We start from the raw sequence: 22,599 nt of genomic DNA, 5'->3' as shown, positions 1-22,599 counted from the left end.
AGAATAAATACTTTATTAATGTAATAAAACAATAGATAGAACAAAAGTTATGAGGGTTGAAAATCACAAAACTTTTATAAACAAAAACTATTCGATGGATTTCAACGAAACCAACGGCAATTGAAAGAGGAAAAAAAGTAGAGTATACGTCTTTCGGGGTTTTCCCGAAAAATTAAGTCTAGGAGGTGAACACCCCTTAAACATATCTACATTGACCACCAAGAAAATATCGTTTTTTATACTAATTTTGATATGAATTCATCAATAATAATTTTTTTGTACATTTCTAGCATTTAGAAAATAATAATTATATTATATTTCAATACTTTACTTACTTTTTTACTTCTCATCCCAAACTTAATTTTGTATATCGGGACATAAAGTATTATAAATGTCATGTAATGTGAATCTGCTTTGGAAAAAAAAAAAAAAGAAAAAATGCTTATAATGCTTTATTATAATCATAATAATCATTCATTATTACCCTGGCGGTTTCGGCGACACGGTGAAAGCACGGTCGATTGACGGTTGTTTCACGGTCGTTTCACCGTATAAAGTTCGTTTTTACCGAGTGGTTTGTCAGTCAGCATCGGATACCGTTGTGAACGATGTCTACTATAAATTTATCGAATATATACGGTGCATACGCAAGTGAATCTACGACGTTATAACCGACACTGTACGCTCAATATACTGTCGAAATACGGTGATTTTACGCTACTGTCGCGGACAATAAAATAAAAAAAAATACTTTGGACAGTCTAGACCGGGACTCGATCCCGGCTCATCTAGTTGTGCGCCCGAGACTTTACCAGTTCGGCTATCTGAGACACTATTCGAAACGACTAATTCAGTCACCTCATAAAGTATCAAAACCAAGTGATTTTTTTTCATTGTACAGATAAAATTATCTTAAATAAATTTATATTTTTTCCATGACTTCCAAATAATAATCGTAATAAATGATTCAAATTTTTGATGATTACGAAAATCTTGATTTCGAAATTACGGTGAATTTATTAACTTTATAAAAAAAAATCTGAAAAAGAAATTGCTAAAAATTTAATTGTTAAAAAAAATATCTCATAATAATTTTTCTTGATAACAAACGATTTGTCCGTAATTTTGGAATGATAGTTTTTGTCTCTAAGAAAAAAAACTCCAATCTTTAAGAATGGATTCGAATTTTGAAATTACGGTGAAAACATTTGACGTGCAGAAAATATGTTTATAGTTAAGTTGAAAATAAATTATAATTTATTAATTAATTGTTGAATAAAATATCTGCCGATATAAAAAAAAAAAAAAAACTAATATTGATTATTATTGTTACGTTCTGGATTTTCCAGCTCATATTTTTATAATTTACCAGGCAGGTGTTTATAGGAGATCTATAGATTCCAGGCGCACCCTGCTCTTAGATACTCTATAAATTTTTAGAATAATTATTAAGGGTATTATATTTAAAATAATACACACGATTATATAAAATTAAAGTAAATTGTTTAATTAATTATATAATTTGGGCCAGATGGCACCGGACATACGTCCGGAGCCCCAAGATGATTGTCACCTGATTGCTCAGGGCAGACTCCCTGGATTTGCATCCAGTACAATAGATTTTAATAATTAAATGTCGCAACGCCGCATCTCAGGTTACCCTAGTGAACACCATCGAGGCCCGAATCTCATGCAGCGTCATGAGTTTTGAATACGAGTCGCGATGGCGTTCGCAGAATTTCTTTATCTCCTCGTCACTCTGTTAAATAATTCTTGCAACGGAATGATCGAGGTTTTATTTAATAAAAATAATTTCTAAGAACCGTCAAATAAATTTCGAAATTCGCTAGAACGTTACAATTATATTTTTCATAAACAAAAAGTATTATGGTTTTTCATTTAAGACTATGAAAAAAATACAACACTTGTTGTAAGCCATAAAGTCTTCTGAAAAGTATTGGAATGATGAATCTCTGTTGATTGCATGTAGTCTGATTAATTTTTTATGATTTTACTTTGAAATAAACAAAATTACAATAATTTAATATTTTTTTCAAATTTTTCACCGATTACTTACTGAAAATTTCTCATTTACCTATCTTTTTATACACTTTGAGTATTTTTAATGAAATAAAGAAAATACAATATAGTCAACACTTTTTCATCGTTGACTAGTAAAAAATTCCTGACTTACCGACATTATACGCTCGTTTCATGGTCGTTTCACTTACAGACTACGGTGCATCTACCACCGAGTTACGGTTTTTTTGAAAATTTATATGTTTTCGAATGACTGTCAAATGACGGACGATCGATCGATGATCTACGATTTTTACTCAGGTAAAAAATCGGAGGTCAAGTGAAAATTTGGTTTTTTGAAAAGCGAAGTATGATAACTATATAGAATAAAAATCATAAAGTAACAGCGAAAAACTTTCACAATGATACTCGTCGTTCACTGTCAAATGACGGCCGTTCGATAGTCAAGTGACGGTCATTCGACGATCATTTGTCGACACTGTAAATTCACGGTACATTCACCGTCGTTTCACGATCATTTTATCGTGAACACGAATCCGCCAGGGTATCTCATACAAAAAAATAGATAATTATATTTTTAGTATATATGAGTCAGTAATATGAAAAACAACATAGTATAAATAAATGTATCATTTGAGATTAGTTCCCGAGCCAAAATTAAAATACTAATTCGAGCCTCAAAAGCCTACTTTCTTTTGATGTTGTGCCTACCGCTGAATGTAAAATATTATTTTGACCCTCAATGTACTGAAAATAGGGTATGGAGGCCAAAATTAGTGTTTTAGAATAATATTTTCAACCTCCAAAACCTAGGATCGCTTTGAACACCTTATTTGCAGTACTTCAGCATACTAGGAGCATAAGTAGGTTAATTTTACGATTTCATAGAACATAGAATTTCGTAAGTTTACAGTTGAAAACATTAACTAAGCCCAATTTTGGACTTAGAATTTTTCTACTTTATGATCTCAATAAAATTTTCAAAGTTTTCACTTTAACTTTGAATATGAAAAACTTGTAACAGGGTAAATTACCCTTAATCGATAAGTCGCCAGAGATCGATAACTTTTCGACTAGCATTTGAGCGCATCGATCTTCGGGCCTAGAGAGAGAGCAGGAGGGGGTATTTTTGGGGTCGTTATATAGACGAGCCATGCGTGGTGTCGGGGGAAGTAGTAAAGTGTTGGAACGAGTAACATCAAGAAGTCCAAAGAAGGAAGCGAGTATCAACCATAGAGTTTCTTCAACCAAATTTACACCAGGTATTGGACTTTGGTAATGATGAGCCTTGGGGGCCATATACCCGGCTCACTTATTACACTACTTCTCATTTTATTTATTCAAGTTTGGATAATTCAATTGTTTAATAATTTTTGCTCAATAATAATTAATTATTTAATTGAATTGATTCGTTAATTGCTGGGAGCGTTCCTCCTGGGGGTTTATACCCGAGGAATGTTCTAGACCTCTTGGGTTTGCAAGTCGTGAATAATTAATTTTATTAATACAGTTGGTTAATAATTATTAACATCTTGAGATTGGTTTAAATAAATATATTTTATATTAATTAAATTCTGAACACCGAGAAGGTTCCAATCGACACGACATAGTATTCGGTACCCGAGGTCAAAACGTGCTACGCGGTAACGAACGCCGGCATCCATTTTGAGCGCGCAAATTCCTTGTGAATTTTATTACGCAATAAATTGTAAAATTAACAACTGGATTATTATTACTATTTACAACAATTGAATTATCTTTTATTAAGACTATTTATTATCTTGAATTAAATATTGATATCGTATTAATTTTGGAAACTATTTTATTATTTGGAAAATTAAGTATTAAGAAAATTGCGACGAAATTAGAAATTGATCCCACCGTGGATAGTTTTCGGAATTTATTTTACGTCGAGATAATTTGTTGTTAATTAATTATCCAGTCGACAATAACAATAATAATAATTGTCTAGTCAGAAATTCCACGTGGTTGAATCTTATATTGAAATTGAAGCCTGTGAAAATTATAATAAGTAAAATTTAATACCATTATTCCGGTAAAATTCTTTGTAAAACTACTTATCAGTGTGGATTACGTCCGAGAAAATTTAGTTAGAATTTTACAAAGAATTATTCTTAAGAATTTATTCAAAATTTAAGAAATAAAATTACGAGTTGAAATTGGAGTAAAATTTTACGTCAATATTGTTCCTAAAATTTTATTTAATGCTGAGTATTAAACTCGTGGATAATTTGGAATAAATTCAAGCGTCGGTTTTTAGTGTAGATTTTTGAGATTTAAATTATGAGTGGTGAAAATTGTTTATGATTTTAATCTCGAGCTAATGACTGAATAATTTTAGTAAGAATTGAACGTTGACTTTTTTTTGGAGTTTAATTTTGTAATCCAGGAAATAAAAGTAAAGTAAAGTCAGTGTGTGTGTGAGACGCGTGGGTTATGTGTGTGTGAATGCTACCAGCGTTCCTTCGCAAGCGAGCAGTCCGTTTGCGAGGTGTTTCACTGGCATAGAGCGTGAGGGTCCGGTGGACAGCGCGACTTAGTTAGAAACTGCGGTATAGACGCTCCATAAAAGGGTACCGTCAGGATTAAGAATTTTGATAGAGCGTGAGGGTCCGGTGGACAGCGCAACGTAAGGATAGTGTGGAGTGTGTGCGTGAGCTGCAGAGGCTTCTTGGCTTACGTTGCAGTCACTAGGCTGTTGCTTCTGTAGCCAGGCGTTGTTGATAAGCCCTCGTACACTGATGTCTTTGTACGAGGTGTCTTGTTGATAAGTCGGAGTCGCCGGTTTTAGCCCGAAATCCTCCGTTAGATATAAGTTGTAGTAGCGACTTTCCGGGGGAAAGCGTGAAGTAAGTTTAGTTGTAAGTAAATTAGCTGTAAGTGAACGGTGTACGTGCAAGGGCACGAGTTGTTATCATATTTTGTTGTTAAATAAATACCGGTCATTTTTGTTAAATAAAAATTTATTTCTTTCAGACCACCTTCCTCCACTCTCTCTCCCTGTAGATTATAAGCTCAGCTCTGGTTTCCGGTTCCAGGAACCGAGATACAAAATCCTGGTGGCGCCCTTGTTAATTTAGAATCATTTTTGCTAGGTATTGTTTTATTTCTATTAAATTAATTAAGGGGCTAATGAGCGGAAAACCCACCCGTTACAAACTAAAGTTCAAAAATTTGGTTAAAATATTATATGTTAGTAGCAATAAGTATATGGACATAGGGTAATATAAACACACATATGATAAATTTATTACACTGTTTCAAACTCGAAAGTTTATTAGTAGAGAAAGTTAAAAAAAGTAATAGTAATTTCAATACCACAAATAAACAGAACTCATTTTTTTTTAACACGGAAAAAAGTAAACTGTAATAAATAATAAGGTAAAAGCCCCAATTATTGACACTATAAGACACAAAGTTATGATTTCATTTTTTTAAACAATAAAATGTTGATATCGTTGAATTTTATTTGTGGTAATGTCTCAAGTAATGTTTTTACTAATCAATTTCTTTTTTTAAAATCATAATCAGTGATATTTACTAATTAATTTTAAATAATTAAATAGATTATCCAGATACACCAATTATTGACAGATTAAAAAACTGATTGATCTAATAATTATTGACATATCTAAGCCCCAATTAATGACACCTATACTGTGCATGTGTCAAATTATCTGCTTATTTTTATTTATCGAAACTCATTATTAAGTAATCAATACTATTAAAGTTTATTAATAATAATTTCCATAAAAGTGATTAATTACTATTAAAAATGTAAAAATTTATTTAAAAATAATTCATTGAATCAGAAAAGTTCAAACTCTTAAAGTAAATTTTTTAGGTCAAAGTAAAAAAAAGCGTCATATAACGCTGTCTACTGGCTGTCAATGTGAGATTCAACTTAAAAATTATCAACTAGTTATTGACACCCATTATTGAAATATTATAAAGCATACAATTAATTTCGATTATTTAATTTTATAAATTTTTCATATATTGTTAATTAAAAAAATAAAGATCATTATAATTAGATGAAGAAATTAATTTAAACTCGGCATTTGAATAAAATGCTTTTCTAACCAAAGTTGTTAAGAAAATAGATGCTCGTAAACTGGTTTGAACTGACGGTAATTTTTTTTCAATTTTTTAATTAATTAAATTTTAATAAAAATTTATATGATAGTTATTCTTATTACAGATAATTAAATATATTTAAAAATAATTTAAAGTGTCAATATTTAGACTCCTGTCAATAATTGGGGCTTTTACTTTAGTCGATTTATAATAAGTAATGATCTACTGAAAAAAATTATCATTTTAAACAGTAAAATCGTGATTTAAATGATCACCTCATAATATTTATCACTTAAATACTAGAATTTATTATTTACGTGGCGAAAATACTATTTCAAACAGTAATATTCGCTATGTGAATGTCGAAATGTTAAAAGATAATAATTAAAAATTTAGACTTCGATATTTATCATTTCGTACTTAAAAAATGATCGCATGATGTGTGGGACTCTTTCTTCTCCTTATTTGTGAAGCTAATGCTCGCCCGAGTCAAAGTTAAAAAACTAATTTCAGCCTCCAAACTCTACTCGAGGGCAAGGAGGCCGAAATCAGTTTTTTAGATCTATACATTTGGTTAATAAAACTCCTGACATTAAAATTTCTCCAATGTTCGTATAGCGTTGCGGATAAGTTGTAGTCTCGCGTGCGTTAGGTGTACTGTTCGAATCTCGGTTAGAGCGATAGGCGTTTTTAGAAAATTATTTATAAGGCAAGTGTTAAACTTAATTAAGATGAATGAATGTAAATGTGATGTGATACCTTATCCCCTCCCCCTCCGCCTCCTTTAAAAAACTCAAAAAAAAAAAGTAAAAATCAAAATAAAAAAGAAAAATTATAAAAAACAAAAAAAAATAAAATAAAGAAAACATTTTTATCAAATGTTTTTCTTAATGCTAATTTTTTTGTTAATTCACATAGCGAATTTTATAAATTATATGAGAATTATAAATTACTAGGAATGTAAATTTCGCGCTTCACGCGTCTTAACTTTTCAATCAATAAGGAATCAGGGACCTTGATTTTGCGTTAATTCGATACTTAATTAACTTCACACTTATTTATATTTCATCTATTTAAAGAGGATAATGAATAAATAAAAAAATTAAAATTTAAAATTTTTCCCGCTCCCAGCAGCCATTTTTATTTAAATTCCTTCTCCTTTCCCTTCTTTCCTCTCACCTATTGCATATAAACCAATGAGGATTTTCTTCTCGATCGAACTGTAGGCTTTGGAGGGTCATTTTAGGGTTCTGTAATACTAATTTCAACCTAAACTTGGTAAAAGTGGACAAAAATACCAAGTTTAGGCTGAAATTAAGGTTTCGCTGTACAGCTTGGGTTAATCTAAAAATCTGATTTCAGCCTCCTTACCCTCGAATAGAATTTGGAGGCTGAAATTAGTTTTTTAATTTTGACTCGGGTTTAGTTACTGCGATGTACTTCATCTTTTATAGTTCAATATTATAATCGTGTTTTTTTTTTTTTTTTTTTGAAGTGAACAATTTAAAATTGTACGAAAATCTTTATTTTTGTATATAGAGCAAAATGAAAGTCAATCCAATAAATGTTATAAGACTACTCTTAACAACATTTCAAGTTATAAACATTCCGGAATAGCCAGTAAATGACGAAGAAATGCAAATCAAAGAAAGTTTTGAAAATATTCTACTCAATGCTATGAACGAATACTCCGGAGTCGAAATGGTCGAAGAAAGTTCTTTGCATTTCCAAGAACCTTATAAAGATTGGACGATGGAAGTCGTGGAAGATAAAGAGTGGGCAAATGCACTAGTTGATCAAGAAACACCTACCGACGAATGCTCTAGGGATGTTGAAGATTTATCTTATCCGAACAAAAACAGTTTCACTGTAAAAAATCGCGCCAAGTCCACGTTCATAAGACTTTTAAGAAAAAAAATTTTTTTTTTCTTTACAAAAAGATATAAAATCAAAATATTAAAAAATCCAAGTAACCGATATGATTGTATATAATTTTCGGAAATTAAAAAACATTTTGTTGTAAATTTAAAAATTAAAAAACATTTTGTTGTAAATTTAAAAATTAAAGAAATAATTTTGGAACGTACTTGGTGTGCGTCATTGTGTATGTCAAATTTTTTTTTAGTCTTAGTAGATAGATTTTACGAATTTCATAAAATTTGAGATTCTTTGTGAGGCTTGAAAACTGCGCCGAATGCTGCCAACCGCGTGAAAATCGATTTATTCATTCAAAAGTTATTGCGGTTTAAAAATTCAAAAAATAGTGTCTTATCAAATTTCTATCAGACTTTTGAGCTCGAAGAGCTCAAAAGCATAGGAAAGCAATCTCTTTGAGCTCGGAGAGCTCAAAATAACCCACAAATTGTATTTTTGAGCTCAAAGAGCTCAAAAACGTCATTGGTGCGATTTTAAGCGCCTAAGTATGGAATTTGCGGGAAGTTGCATGGATGGCCGTCAGGGTCAACCGTTTTCTTAATTTTTTAATTTTCAGATCATTTCAAAATTTGGTTGGAGAGGATGTTTTTTCCAAATGAGGGTCCAAAATCTTTATTACTAATTGACTCATGGACTGGGTATTGTCCTCAAGTTGTACAAAGCGTTAAACCAACAAATAAAGATACTGAAGTAATGATCTTACCAAAAGATACAACTGGGAAAATTCAACCGCTTGATGTTTTTGGATTCCAAGTATGGAAAAATTTTGCTCGATATTTTTCGGATCGTACAGTTTTGATAAATTTGGACATAAAATTGCATGTACAAAATAACATTATAAAATTACAATCACTTACACATATCCAATTGTCATCTCCTCGATACATAAATCTATTCAAGTACTCGTGGTACAAAAGTGGCTACATAGAAGTAAAACCAGATGAGTTCGAAAATCCTGTGGATTTTACATTTCATGGATCATGCAATTCTCATTGTGAGGTTCCTGGTTGTCAAAATATAGCAATTATTCGCTGTTCATGGTGCAAAAAGTCGTTGTGTTTTCAACATTTTTTTCATGAACATCACGATTGCAAAACATATATTGAATAGATCTGCATATGACAAAATGATGAATTTAAGGTAGTACCTCCTCGACAATCCAGATAAAAAACTTTGGCTCACTATCCATGTTATACGTATCGACAGAGCTAAGGTTGTAGATTAAGATTTTTTAACGTTACTGTACTCGTCGACTACTATATTCTCTATACATATACACACACCCACTATGGTTTCAGTGACTGGCGGCTGTTTTTCGTACCCCCTCTCCTAAAAATAATCCTCTAAAAGTAAAATTTATTTTAATTAATCTCGAAAACTACACGGTAAATAATTTTCATTTTTTTTTAATTGTTCGAAGTATCATATTCTTCAATCTACTAGTTTTTCGATAAAGTCATGAAATTCCTTCGATGGAAAAAATTAAAAATACTGTCATTTTCCCACGCTTCTCCTATGTTAGATGTACAAAAATGTCATTTTCAATTGCAATTATCTCAAGTTAGGTACGGTAAATCGTCTTCAAATTTTAGCAGCATATGTATTATGTATTTAATGACTTATATTTAAAGTTTCGAGGATTTCTTAAAATATTGCTTTCATAATCATACTACCTTAAATATTAAATTTCATAAACATTAGAAATATTAAATATTTTTTTCAATATTTTTATAAAAAATCATTTGTGAATTCTTTTTAAATTAAAATTGATTATAATAAAATATATATTATAAGCATTTTTTCTTTTTTTTTTTTTTTCCAAAGCAGATTCACATTGCATGACATTTATAATATTTGATGTCCCGATATACAAAATTAAGTTTGGGATGAGAAGTAAAAAAGTAAGTAAAGTATTGAAATATAATATAATTATTATTTTCTAAATGCTAGAAATGTACGAAAAAATTATTATTGATGAATTCATATCAAAATTAGTATGAAAAACGATATTTTCTTGGTGGTCAATGTAGATATGCTTAAGGAGTGTTCACCCCCTAAACTTAATTTTTCGGAAAAACCCTGAAAGACGTATTCTTTACTTTTTAACTTCCCGCTAAGAAAATTGAAAATTTTCCAAAATCGGGAAGTTATTGTTTTTACCCCGTTTTTCGAAAATCGAGTTTTCATCAGATCTCGATATTTTGAGGTCCTAGGAAGCTTTCCTGATTATTCCCGCGATGGTGTCCGTGCGGCTGTATGTATGTGTGTGTGTGTGTGTGTGTGTGTGTGTGTGTGTGTGTGTGTGTGTGTGTGTGTGTGTGTGTGTGTGTGTGTGTGTGTGTGTGTATGTAAACCTCTTATAACTTTTGAACGGCTCCGCCGATCGGATCGAAATAGGTGGCGATCCAAAGAGTATCATTGCCATTAAATTTTGTGAAAATTCAAATTGATTTGGTTCGCTAGATTTTGAGAAATCTCAAAAATAAAATTTTCAAAAAATTGTTTTCTTGGAATAACTTCTAAACAGCTCTACCGATCAATTCCAAAAAACTAATCAGCTCTTAAGCTTAAAAAACCACGTCGATTGCCATCAGTCCCATCAAAATCGGTTGATTTGATCGAGAATTATTGAAAACGAAAAATTTCGAAAAAAGTGTTTTTTTCACATAACTTCGAGATTTCGTTTTGAATCACTTTTGACAGAATGGAATGATTATTAGAGCCCAAAAAATCACGTCGACTGCCACCAAGAACGTGAAAATTGGTTGATTGGTTCGTGAGTTATCGTTGTCGAAAAAATTCGGAAAAAGTGAATTTTTCAAATTTCTCTAAGAATTTCGGTTTGATCAGTTTGTGTTTAAAAGTATATCATAGATTCTGAAAAAGTCCGTGGAATACTGCCAACCGCGTGAAAATCGATTCATACATTTAGAAATTATTGCAGTTTGAAAATTCAAAAAATACTGTTTTATTAAACTTCTATCAGCCTTTTCAGCTCGAAGAGCTCAAATCATACAAAAGCTATTTCTTTGAGCTCGGAGAGCTCAGAAACGTCATAAGTGCAATTTCAAGAGTTTAGGTATGGAATTGGCGGGAAGTTGCAGGGATGGCCTTTAGGGTCAACCGTTTTCCAGATTTTTTTTCCTCTTTCGATTGCCGTTGGTTTCGTTGAAATCCATCGAATAGTTTTTTTTTTTTTATAAAAGTTTTGTGATTCTCAACCCTTATAACTTTTGTTCTATCTATTGTTTTATTATAAAACCAAAAGCATTTTTCATGATTTTCCACCCTAAAAATTATGCAATTGGTCCCATTCGATTATTTAAATTGCAAGTATGCGAAACTTGAAAAACACTCCTTTGGAGGCTAAACTTTAAGGGGTAGTTTCACCCCCTAGAAATGTTTTTCCGCAGTCAAAAAAAAAATACGTGTCTCTTAGATTTCGACGAAGAGTAACATATCTCAGTTTCATCAAAATCGGACGGGGACACCGGAGAGAGTTTCCTTGTTAATTTTTAGGGTAAACCCCGAAAGACGTATTCTCTACTTTTTTTTCCTCTTTCGATTGCCGTTAGTTTCATTAAAATCCATCAAATATTTTTTTTTTATAAAAGTTTTGTGATTTTCAACTCTTATAACTTCCCAGTGAACACATGACTTCAATATGACGTCATTTATAAGTCATAGGAATGTCACAATATTTTACGTAAATATGACGTAAAATTGACCTGTCTTGTAATCCAATTATGATGTAAAAATATATGATATATTTTTGACATCATACTGATGTAAGTTTATTACTTCTCTATGATGTAACGGAAATGAGTTAGATATTACGTACAACTGACATAATATATAAACTACAATATTACGTAACATTAATGCCATCATTGTATGTCATAACGACGTAAGTTTAACATCATGCGTTTACATCAGTGACAAGTCACGGCTGTACGTAATCTTGACGTAAGTTTAACATCATGCGTTTACATCAGTGACAAGTCACGGTTGTACGTAATCTTGACGTAAGATTAATATCATGTGTTTACATCAGTGACAAGTCACGGTCTTACGTAATACCGATACCATCTGTGAGTCATTATTTAACATCAATAATTTGTCACAATTGTACATAATACTGACGTAATTTGAAAGTCATTTTCTAAATCAGTGACAAACGATTATTTTCCATAATATTGATAAAATTTGGGGGATGTATTTTTTTAATATTATCGATTGATCAAAATTTATCAAATATAAAACTTCTTCAATAAGATGTCTAATTTACAATTAATCGCTAAATATTAGTGAAAATTGGTTTAAAATTTAGTAAGAATCAGAAAGAGTTAAACAGCTGATTTAAGCTGGTACCTTGCAAATTTAAGTCCGCTCTTAATAACAAAAATTTATAATTTATAATATTAATGAATATATCTAACATATTAGCAAATAACATACAAAATATTTTTCATTTACGTTTTTTAAGAAAAACATACAAATTAAATACATGTGGGATATAAACTTTTTATATCTTTGATTGTATGTTTCCATACACTGCAGAAAAAAAATCTTGACTCAAAGGTAAATTTCTTTGGACTGAGAATATATTAGAGATGACTGAAAATTTCGTGAATGAAGTCAAAATATCTTGACACTAAAACACTTCTTGCTCCAATATAACTTCAGCCTCCGTCAAAATTTTCTTGGTGCAAGAAATACTTTTCGTTGCATATGTTTCTCACTTATATTTTTCCATGAATTTAGGTACTTTTTATCCATTGTAAAATATTTTCGACTTCATTCAGTATAAATGATTTGGTGTGAAACTGATAACAAAAATACCGAGTTCAATTTATGTGGCATGAACTCTAAATTTTTAAACCGTCAAGCGAGTAAACATATAATTTCTTATGATTTCGCGTCAAGAAATTAAATGTCAGTCATTTAAATATTGCACTATTACTTGAAAAATAATTTTCTGACATTAGTGCTGCTACTTATGAAACATTGTATTTGAAATAATTCAAACAGTTCCATGATTGTTATTGACGAGACTAATAGTATTTTACACAGTAAAAAACTTTGAGTCATTCCGTAAAAACCTTTATGTTTAAAATTTTTTGTTTTAAATATTTACCTTTTTAAGTGTAAATTTAATATTTATTAAAATTAAAAATTTTTTACTGTGTACATCAAGTTTCATAATGTTGTTAGTATGTTAAATTAAAAAATTCAAATTTCGAAAAAATTGAAATTAAAAAGAAATATAGATTAAAAAAATGGTATACTTAAAAGAGTTGAAATTAAAAAAAAAAATCTAAATTTTGTAAATTGAAATTTTGAAGAAGAAAAATCCAAATGAAAAATACTAAATTTTCGGAAAAAATTAAATAAAAAAAAAATTCGAGTCTTGAGAAATCAATAAGTATTAAAAAATATTCAAATGACACGGATACATCGTTTACTCTGAAAAAATTTCACTCTGTGAAAGTTCTCTGTGTCCGCAGAGAGTCTAAAGTTCTCTGCGTCCGCTTTTAGACGAAAATTTTTGAAAGTGTAAGATTCAATCAATTCTTATGAAAATTTATAAATTGCCTATTCATTACCACAAGTTTCACTAGAGAGCCTTTTATAAGAGTTTTTACAAAGTTTTATAGAACTTTATAAAATTTCATGAGTTTAATGAAATTTTATAAAATTGTATAAATTATTAGACTTGAATTTTATACAATTCCAGCTCTTAAAATACATTTAATCTCAGAAAAAATTATGAAATAAGCATTTTTCGTCATGTAAGGCTTATCACATAAGTTATTTACTTCGTAACATGAACCGTTACTTGGACAAGTGAGCAGCGTTCCAGACTTCGATACGTGAGGACCCAAGTTCGAGCCCAGCATATTTCAGGATTTTTTCATCAAGTATCAACATATAACTAGTGTTTCAAACTTTGTAATAAGTCCACAACACTATAATTAATTTCAAAATTGCCATCTTTTTATTTTTGAGAAATTTTTTTTTTAATATTTTTTCTGAGGTACAATTCTTACATCACTTACATCACTTTTACGTCATAATGACATCATTATCATGATATAGACATCACAGGTATGTCATATTGACGTCATAAATGTCATTGAGACATAATACTGACGTCATGACTACGTCATATTTTTACGTCAGAATCTTACGTCAAGAAGTGTGAAATAATGAGTCATATATGACTCATTCGTGACTTGTATCTTACGTAAATCCTGACATAGCCCAATGTCATTTTGACGTCACATTGACGTAAACGTGTTTACTGGGTTTTGTTCTATTCATTGTTTTATTATAAAACCAAAAGCGTTTTTCATGATTTTTCACCCTAAAAATTATGCAATTGGTCCCATTCGATTATTTAAACTGCAAGTATGCGAAACTTGAAAAACACCCCTTTGGAGGCTAATCTTTGAAAGGTAGTTTCACCCTCTAGAAATGTTTTTTCTAGAAGTGTATTTTTAATCAAAATGGCTGCCGGGAGCGGGAAAAATTAAAAATTAATTTTTTTATTTATTGATTATAATTTATAATTCTCATATAATTTATAAAATTCGCTATGTAAATTAACAAAAAAATTAGCAACAAAAAAAAAAACATTTGGTAAAAATGTTTTCTTTATTTTATTTTTTTTTGTTTTTTATAATTTTTCTTTTTTATTTCGATTTTTACTTTTTTTTTCGCAGTTTTTTAATGGAAGTGGAGGGGGGGGGTAAGGTTTCACATCTCATTTACTTTCACTAGAAATGATATTCGCGCGCAAGCGCGCGCGTGCAAGTAATGTTTTAGTAATAACTCAGAAACCCGTAATCAAATATTTTGTGCATTCACTTGTTTGATATTTACTAAAATAATGGATACTCCAAAAAATTATTCCCAACAATAATCCTCTCAATAAAAATATATGAAAGTATTGAAATTAGTTATAAGTCGAAATTCGCAAAAACCGGGCCACGATTTATCATTGGTTAAAATTAAGGCGCACGCGTAGTGCACGGTTCAAATTTTTAGTGTGTATTTAAATAGGATTGTCATTTTTGTAAACGTCTAGTAACACGAATCCTATGTACACTCATTATACCATTATCAGAAATGTTACGTGCAGATGAAATAATAGAAAACACGTCTATACATATTTCATGTATTAGAGCATCACTTATTATAAGTTCAGTAATATTTTTTTTTTTATTAATTATCATTTAGAGTCGGTTTTAACTTCTGTGGTCATATCGCCGACTTTAATTGTTGGGAGTGTTACGTTGGGGTCTTATTGGGTTGTGTAAATCTTAACCTACGCGGCAAGGGCCAAATATCAACCAAGTTGGTTTCTAAGACCAGTTTGGGATTCGAACCCACGCCTGGCCGGTAAGTTAGTCCGAGTCCTCTATAGGCCATGCGTCTTAGACGACTCGGCTAACGTCACCGGTCAGTTCAGTAATATTGGGGATAATGTAACTTCTCAAAGTTTATTATGAGAATTAATAAAAATGAAGAATTTATAATTCCTGGTATTTTTCTATGATTTTATGGGATAAAATCAACTATGAATGCTTATGTGTAGAAATGCAAAATTTATAATAGTAGGGGAAGAGGGGGCAAAGTGGGCCCCTTAAGGAAAAAATGGTCATATCCATATTTTTTTTTTACTCTTTGCACTGTTATGTCCGAATTAATTATAATTAAATAATTATTTGTAGAGTGGGCCTTGAGGAGGCTCGGACACGCCTTTCGATAGATTTTCTCTTGTAGATAAACTACAAGAGTTTTATTTTTAATGTGGATTTCGAACGCCTCCTGGTAACCAGGGTTCCTAACGGTGAATTTAAAGAGAAGTCGATTACAGAAACCGAACTTACCTTCGTCCCTTACGAATTTTGTTGTTGATTGAAGTTTGAGCTGTCGATCGGTAGATCCTGGACTGGTTTCTCTTCCTTCTCTCGTGGTTGAGATCGATGTGATGAAAGAGGTTCAGGAACTAATCTTAGAAAGGATGGATTCCACGATATTCGGAGTTTTACTGTTTATTCAATATTTAGTCGCCCTACGGGCGAGACGCACTCAATGCACAATATTTCACTTAATAACTATTCACTTATAACTATATTTTATGATTTAGAATGTTTTATTATGAGTTCATGAACAGAGTAACGACTCAGGCGGATACTTAGATCCGCCTTTAAATTAATTAATAGATCGAAAAGTTAGAATTTAGAGAAAGATATCACTACGGACAACGGGGCCCTCGATCCTGCTCGAAGAGCACACTGACGCGATTCGTAGACGATATAATTTAAAGAATCAAAAGAGAGAATAGTGAATTTAGAATTTCGTATAAGCGACCTAGTGCTTTTATACTGCCTCGTACGTAACGCGGTACAAGGACACACACGGGCTCTACGAGGATACCTTCCCTCGTATTCTTTAATAAAAGATTGAACGCGCGTCCCGCGGTGCTTAGGGTTTTTAAGCACTCGGGTCGCGACTTTTGGAAGGGAATTGGATTTTGTTATTGGTCTAAAATTTGCAAGTTTGACAGAACGTGGACACGGTGTGCTCAAGGCGTGATCGAGGTGTTGTCCGTCCGATTGTCCTTCAAAGTGCAAGCGCTGCACTTTTCGTCGTGAGGCAGAGACCCTGAGTGTTATATGAGGCGACGCCGGATATAACAGCATCCCCCCCAAAGAAGGGGTGCCTCGGCATCCCTGCTTTTGAAAATTCGGGTGTCTCCCTTTCGCCGAAAAGTCATCGCTTGACTTTACTTCTTATTTAATAGTTTTATTTTTAACATTATAATATTTATTTTTTATTTATTGAGTGCGCTTTTGCCCTTTACATGAATACATATATGTATAGTAACAGATAATTTATTGTATATAGTTATTTTATAATAGTATATTGTCTAGCGGTTACATTTAATTTAAATTGCCTGCGTTGTTGTCTTGGCAGAGTTACTGTTTTATCAGTAGTAGCGACACTTTTTAATTTTTGTGTAATTATTGCGTGCAGATGGAGTTCTTGTTTTGCGCGCGACGATTTAAAGTTAGTCGTCTGGCGGCGTATTAAATCTTGTTATATTCCCGCTCTTTTATATTTTTGCTGAGCAAGGGTTTAACTCGTGGCAAGGTGTTAAGTTTCGGCGTAAGGAGAAATAGCGAAGAAGGAGCATTAATAAGGAGTGAATAGTTAGTATTGTTATGGCAGTCATCATGTATGTAACTAAGAGGAATTATGAAAACTATGGAACTTGGTTCCAATACGCGACCGCTGTATATGGTGAGCGGGTAAGTCTATGAGAATTAAGTGAATTTATTAATGTTATTATTATTACTGTTGTTATTATTATTATTATTTATTGTTTCAGGACTTAAGGCGGGGAGTTCAGTTATTACGGGAACTTCAGGGACCGCTCACTCCGAACGAGGCCTTGGCATTAGTAAGCGAATGGATGAGCATCTTCGGACCTGCTGGTCCAGAAGTGTCCAAGATCGCTACCTACTTCTTTCGATTGGGGTTGGAGTATCCCGAAGTTGAATGGCGATTTATTGCTCCGCATTACTTTGAGGTGCAACGATTGCGTGTAGCACTGATGGAGTTTATTTTAAACGGGATGTGTTCGTAGCAGTAAGTTTAATATTTTTTTTTTTTTTTTCTGAACTTTGTTTGAGAAGAGAAATTTATTTATCAAATTTTTGTAGGTTGTCAAATTTCGCTGACCAACTCCCATTTTCAAGGCCTCTTCGACAGCTTGACGGGTGGGGAACCAAGTTCCGAGTAATGCTGGGAAGGGATCGGTTAGGATAACGCTGCTAAAAAAAAAGAATATATAGTAAAGAAATTGAAAATGGAGAGAAAAAAAAATTTTCAATAAATCGGCAACCAAAATGGAATTGTTGTTAGTTTTTCTTTTTCCGTTTTCCTAAATTAGAATTTAATTTAAATAGTTTAATTTTTTATAGCTTAATTTAAATTTAGTTGAATTTACTTTTAAATAGTTTAATTTAGTTCTTCCTTAATATATGTTTTTTTTTTTTTTTTTTTTTGTTTATATTTATTGTTAGTAGTATTCTGATACTTTTTTAAAAAAAAATTTGTGTCGTTTGATATTAATAGAATTATGTCTTTGGTTACTGTTGAACGAAGAGCGAGAGATTAGTAAGTGTTGCGTAAGTGGGTAGGCGTGGTTTGAAGCGAGGCGGTCGTTTTTTAGTCAGTAGATGATAATGAAGTCTACTGATTTGATCGCCGTTACTCATTACCATTCGTCTACTTATGGTAATTAGTTTGCCGCGGTTAAAACAGAGCTCTTATTGATTTGTGTGTTGGATCTTTTAATAATTCAACCGCCGACAGATGACTTACTTTGTACTAATTTAAAACAGAAATATTATGTTTAGTTTGCTGCGTTCTATATTGCAGGTTGCTACTTATTACACAAAATTTGTATTATAGAGGGAAAGAAGAGGGGAGAAAATTTTTTTTTTTTTTTTTTTAAAAGTTGAAAGAGAAAAAAAATTTTGAAATTAATATTCTTTAAATTTTTATTGTTATCGATTCTCCCTTTTTCTTTCTCTCTCGGGATAAAATATATAGGTAAAATGTATGTGCTTAATTCTAATGTTTATTTAATAATAATATTTTTAAAAAAAAATGAAGAATATATAGATATAAATGTAATTTTTACAGAGATATTTTCTGTCTTGTTTTTAATTTTTATTCATTTTAGTTGTAGTCGTAGTCGGCGAGTCGAATGCCGGTCCGGGATGGCGTTGATGGTGTTATTCTCTGTTGTCCGTGAACTCCTGGTAGACTCTGTTGGTGTTTTGTTGGTCCTGGGGATCCTGGTCGAGTTGGGTATGTTGAAATTGTGTCTGTGAGTTCGAATGTTTCGTTTGTCTTTCCTTGGAACGATTTTTGTTTTCTTGTTTTGAATTTTTGCAGAGGTTTGAGGCAGTTGCAACAACAACCGTAGTAATAATATCCAAAGAAAAGTGCGAGGGATGTTATAATTGAAAGCACTGCGCCTGTGTTTGCGATTGTGATGTACCGATGCTTTGATTCTTCTTGATGGTGGAGTCCAATTCTCGTGAGTCTGTTCTCGTTACCTTCGAGGCTGTCGCCCCATGGAGAGAGTAGGGTATTTTCCCCTACTGGTTCTTCGGCGATGTTTGTCAGCAGATGAGGTCGTTTTGGTTTTTCGGTGAGGTTAGTCACCAGATGTGTTAAGTTTATGGTGGGGAAGGCGAAGATACCGATTGTGTCTGTTTCTTCTTCGGTCCCCTTGATTACAAGATGATTATTTGTTAGGACGCAGCCGGGGGATAAGGTGAAGGTACCCGAGCCATGGATCTGATGTTCGATGCGTATTTTTGAGTCGCATGTTGTTATAAAGTTTTCTGGCTTACAGGTGGAATAAGCCCAGGAATTCGATTGATGTAATTTTATTAGTTGTGTTGAACATTTAGGTAATATTCGGACGTCGCATTGTTTCATTATCTCGTTGTTTGGCTTTAAATAGAGCTGTAGTTCGCACTCTGTGTTGTCTTTTATTAATTTGAGGGGGACGTTAATTTCACAGGCTATGTCTGTTGAGATTGTTTTGCAATTTTTGATGGTTTCCGTGTCCGCTAAAAAGTATTGATTTTGTAAGGCGTCTATTGCGAGGTAGTCCTTGCTTGGCCGGATCAGCAGGCTCCTCATGGCTCCTCCGATTGTTTGAGGGACAGGTATAGGTCTTATTTGATAGAGTTGGAATGTGATTTGGTTCAGCAACGGTAGGGTGATTATAATTAGGAATTTATTATCTATTCTTCCTGTGTTCACCTTTGCGATGTTGGATAAGATCTGGAGATTTACGTGGTCCACTGGTTGAGGTGGGTTTAGGTGGGGAAAACGTATTGTAATATCTCTGGTTGCATTTCTCAGTTGATCTGGTGAAAGAATTCCTCCTGGGACGACCCCTCTCTTAGCGTCTTCTATCGCTGACTCAGCTTCCTTGAGGTAGCGTAATAGACTCGACGTTCTTTGTACTCTTTCGTCGGCTCTTTGCATAAAATGTAGACGTAGTTTCATTTTCTCGATCTCGTTCCCGACCTTGGTGGCGTAGCTATTGATTGTGTTGGACAGCAGAGTGACTCTGGCCTTAGTGTTGTTTTGATCGGAGATGATTTTGTTTATTTCTGATTTTATTATATGCGTTGAGTTGTTTACGAGTGTTGTTATCTCTCGTTGGTCATTGTATAATTTGTCTATTTCATGAGAAATGTGTTCGTGGTCGTCGTAATCCATAAGTCCGAAGGCTTTTCGAGCTATGGATCCTACGAATCCAAACCAGGGCGTCCTTCGGTTTCGGATTTTAGTTGATGTAGTACTGTCTGCTTGTTTTAGATTTTGTTTTAATCGATTGATCACATCCTCTCTGTCTCTTTCTAAGTCTTTTAATATAGCTTCTTTTTCCAGGATTTCGCACTCCGGGGGAGAGAAGTATGATAGACAAGTTTGGCGGCCTTCTTTATCGCCGTGTGATGACATCTCCTGCCAAGGAGATATATTGGTGATGGTTCCGACGTCTATAGTAGAGACTATTTTCCATTCTCGTTCTATTAGATGAATAGTTTTGTATTTTTCATATAGGATTCCTGGGTTGGATGAAGCCGGTTGAATTATTAGGGCGTCTTGACCTGATTCTACAAGGATGATGAGTAGGCAGCATATGTTGACTTGGAGTAGCTGCATGTCTCTTATATTATTTTTTTTTGTATCGTGTTACTCGGTGTGGGCGAGATCGTCTGTAACAGGAGTGTGTTTATTTTATTCGATAGCTCTTTTCAGTTTGCTGGGATGTTTGATTATGCGTTTTCCATTGGGAAGTTCTAATATCAGACAGCCCTTATCGGTAATTTCTACGATCTCAAAAGGACCTTTATAGTAGGTATCGAGTTTATTTTTCCGAGTTTCGTTCAAATTGTAAGCGAAATCTCCTACTTGAAAATCTATTGGGTGTAAATTCTTATCGAATCTTTCTTTAGATCTTAATTTTGATTCGACAAGTGAATCGCGAGCGACGCTCCGTGTGTGATTTAATCGATTCATTAAGTCAATTAGATAATCAGGATATGTTTCGATTTTTTCATAATCGGGGAACTCGGTTGGAGCGCGAGCCTTTTTACCGAAAACTAACTCATGAGGCGTGAATTTTGTCCCACTATGGACCGAGGTGTTATAGTTAAACATGGCCATGGGTAAGTATTCGTCCCAATCTGAGAAGGATTCGACAAACACTCTGAGATATTCGACAAGAGTTTGATGGCTTCTCTCCAGTGATCCGTTAGCTTGAGGATAGTATCCTGAAGTTGTTACTCTTCTTATTTTTAATATTTCTGACATTTTTGCTAAGAGTTTTGAGGTGAATGATGTTCCTCTATCCGACAAGATCGTTCTCGGGCATCCGTATAGGCAAATATATTGATTGATCAGGGCCTCTGCAATCGTTTGGGTCCTGATATCTGGTACTGCTATAGCTGCGCAATGTTTTGTAAAATTATCCTGTATAGTGAGGATATGTACGTTGCCTTTTGCGGTCATAGGTAGTGGCCCTACGGTGTCGATTGAGATTTTTTCGAAAGCGTCGGACGGTGTATCGGTGATTACCATGGGTTGTTTAGTTTTTATTCTGGATAATTTCTTCTGTTGACAAGTGTCGCATCTCAGGATGTATTGATAAATCTGTTCTTTCATTCCTGGCCAGTAGAAATTTTCTCTTATTCTCCAATAAGTCTTGAGGACTCCTTTATGTCCTCCGATCAGGCTTGTGTGTTTTTCTTTGATAATTTCGGGCCGTAGTTCTTCGTCTGGTACAGAGATTTCTCCGTCACAGAGTGTTATTTGTACGGGGCAATCTCGTAGTTCTTTCAGCAGGTGTTGTTGTATATTTATGGAACCGAATCCATCTCCCTTTTGGGCCATTCTTAGGGAGTGAATTTCGTAGCGCTCCAATGCGAGACGAAAGCTTTGGAGGCCGTTTATTAAATCTTCACTGGATATTTTAGTCCGATGATATTCTCCGACGAAGATAGAGAAAACCCGATATTTGCCAATTTTTGTCACCAGGACGTCTCCTTTACGTGGCTTGGCCTGTTTCAGGTCGTCAACATCGATGAATTTGAGGTCACGGAGTAATTTTGCTGTTGGAGTGGCTAGTTCGCAGTCTGTAGTGATAAAGTGAGCGATGTTATCTCGAGCGTAAGTGAGTCCATCTCGGCTATTTAATAGTTCCACTACTCTTAGTTCATCGGGTCTATTCGACACTGATTCTTCCGGGTTTATTGATTTTTCCATCCCCCCCTCTAGGTTTTTGTTTAGAGGCTGGTCATTATTTGGGACTATTTCCTCATCGGAGGATGTTTCTAGAGGTTCTATGGTGATTGCTGCTTTTCTCTCGGGACCGTGAGGCCATATTGGCGTGGGAGAGTTATTGTTTGCCGGTGGAGT

General features: G+C 33.1%; 1 protein-coding gene and 2 long non-coding RNA genes across 3 annotated transcripts in view; 2 read left to right on the top strand and 1 right to left on the bottom strand.

The window, feature by feature from the left end:
- Window positions 1-784, bottom strand: part of LOC123271362 — a 10,276-nt gene extending 9,492 nt beyond the window's left edge. Inside the window, exon 1 of the long non-coding RNA XR_006510845.1 lies at window positions 485-784. This is a non-coding gene — a long non-coding RNA (uncharacterized LOC123271362). The remainder of the gene's footprint in view (window positions 1-484) is intronic.
- LOC123273473 (calcium/calmodulin-dependent 3',5'-cyclic nucleotide phosphodiesterase 1-like) overlaps window positions 1-22,599 on the top strand; it is a gene marked incomplete at its 5' end in the record, with an annotated part of 344,764 nt that overhangs the window by 263,027 nt on the left and 59,138 nt on the right. The gene's annotated exons all lie outside the window — the stretch shown is intronic.
- LOC123271351 lies at window positions 16,981-17,992 on the top strand. The gene is made up of 3 exons (XR_006510841.1): window positions 16,981-17,393; window positions 17,474-17,733; window positions 17,808-17,992. It is a non-coding gene; the product is annotated as an uncharacterized LOC123271351 (long non-coding RNA).

Source organism: Cotesia glomerata, linkage group LG1 (assembly GCF_020080835.1).
Source record: "Cotesia glomerata isolate CgM1 linkage group LG1, MPM_Cglom_v2.3, whole genome shotgun sequence".
NCBI lineage: Eukaryota > Metazoa > Arthropoda > Insecta > Hymenoptera > Braconidae > Cotesia > Cotesia glomerata.
This window is presented reverse-complemented; position numbering and strand designations above follow the sequence as displayed.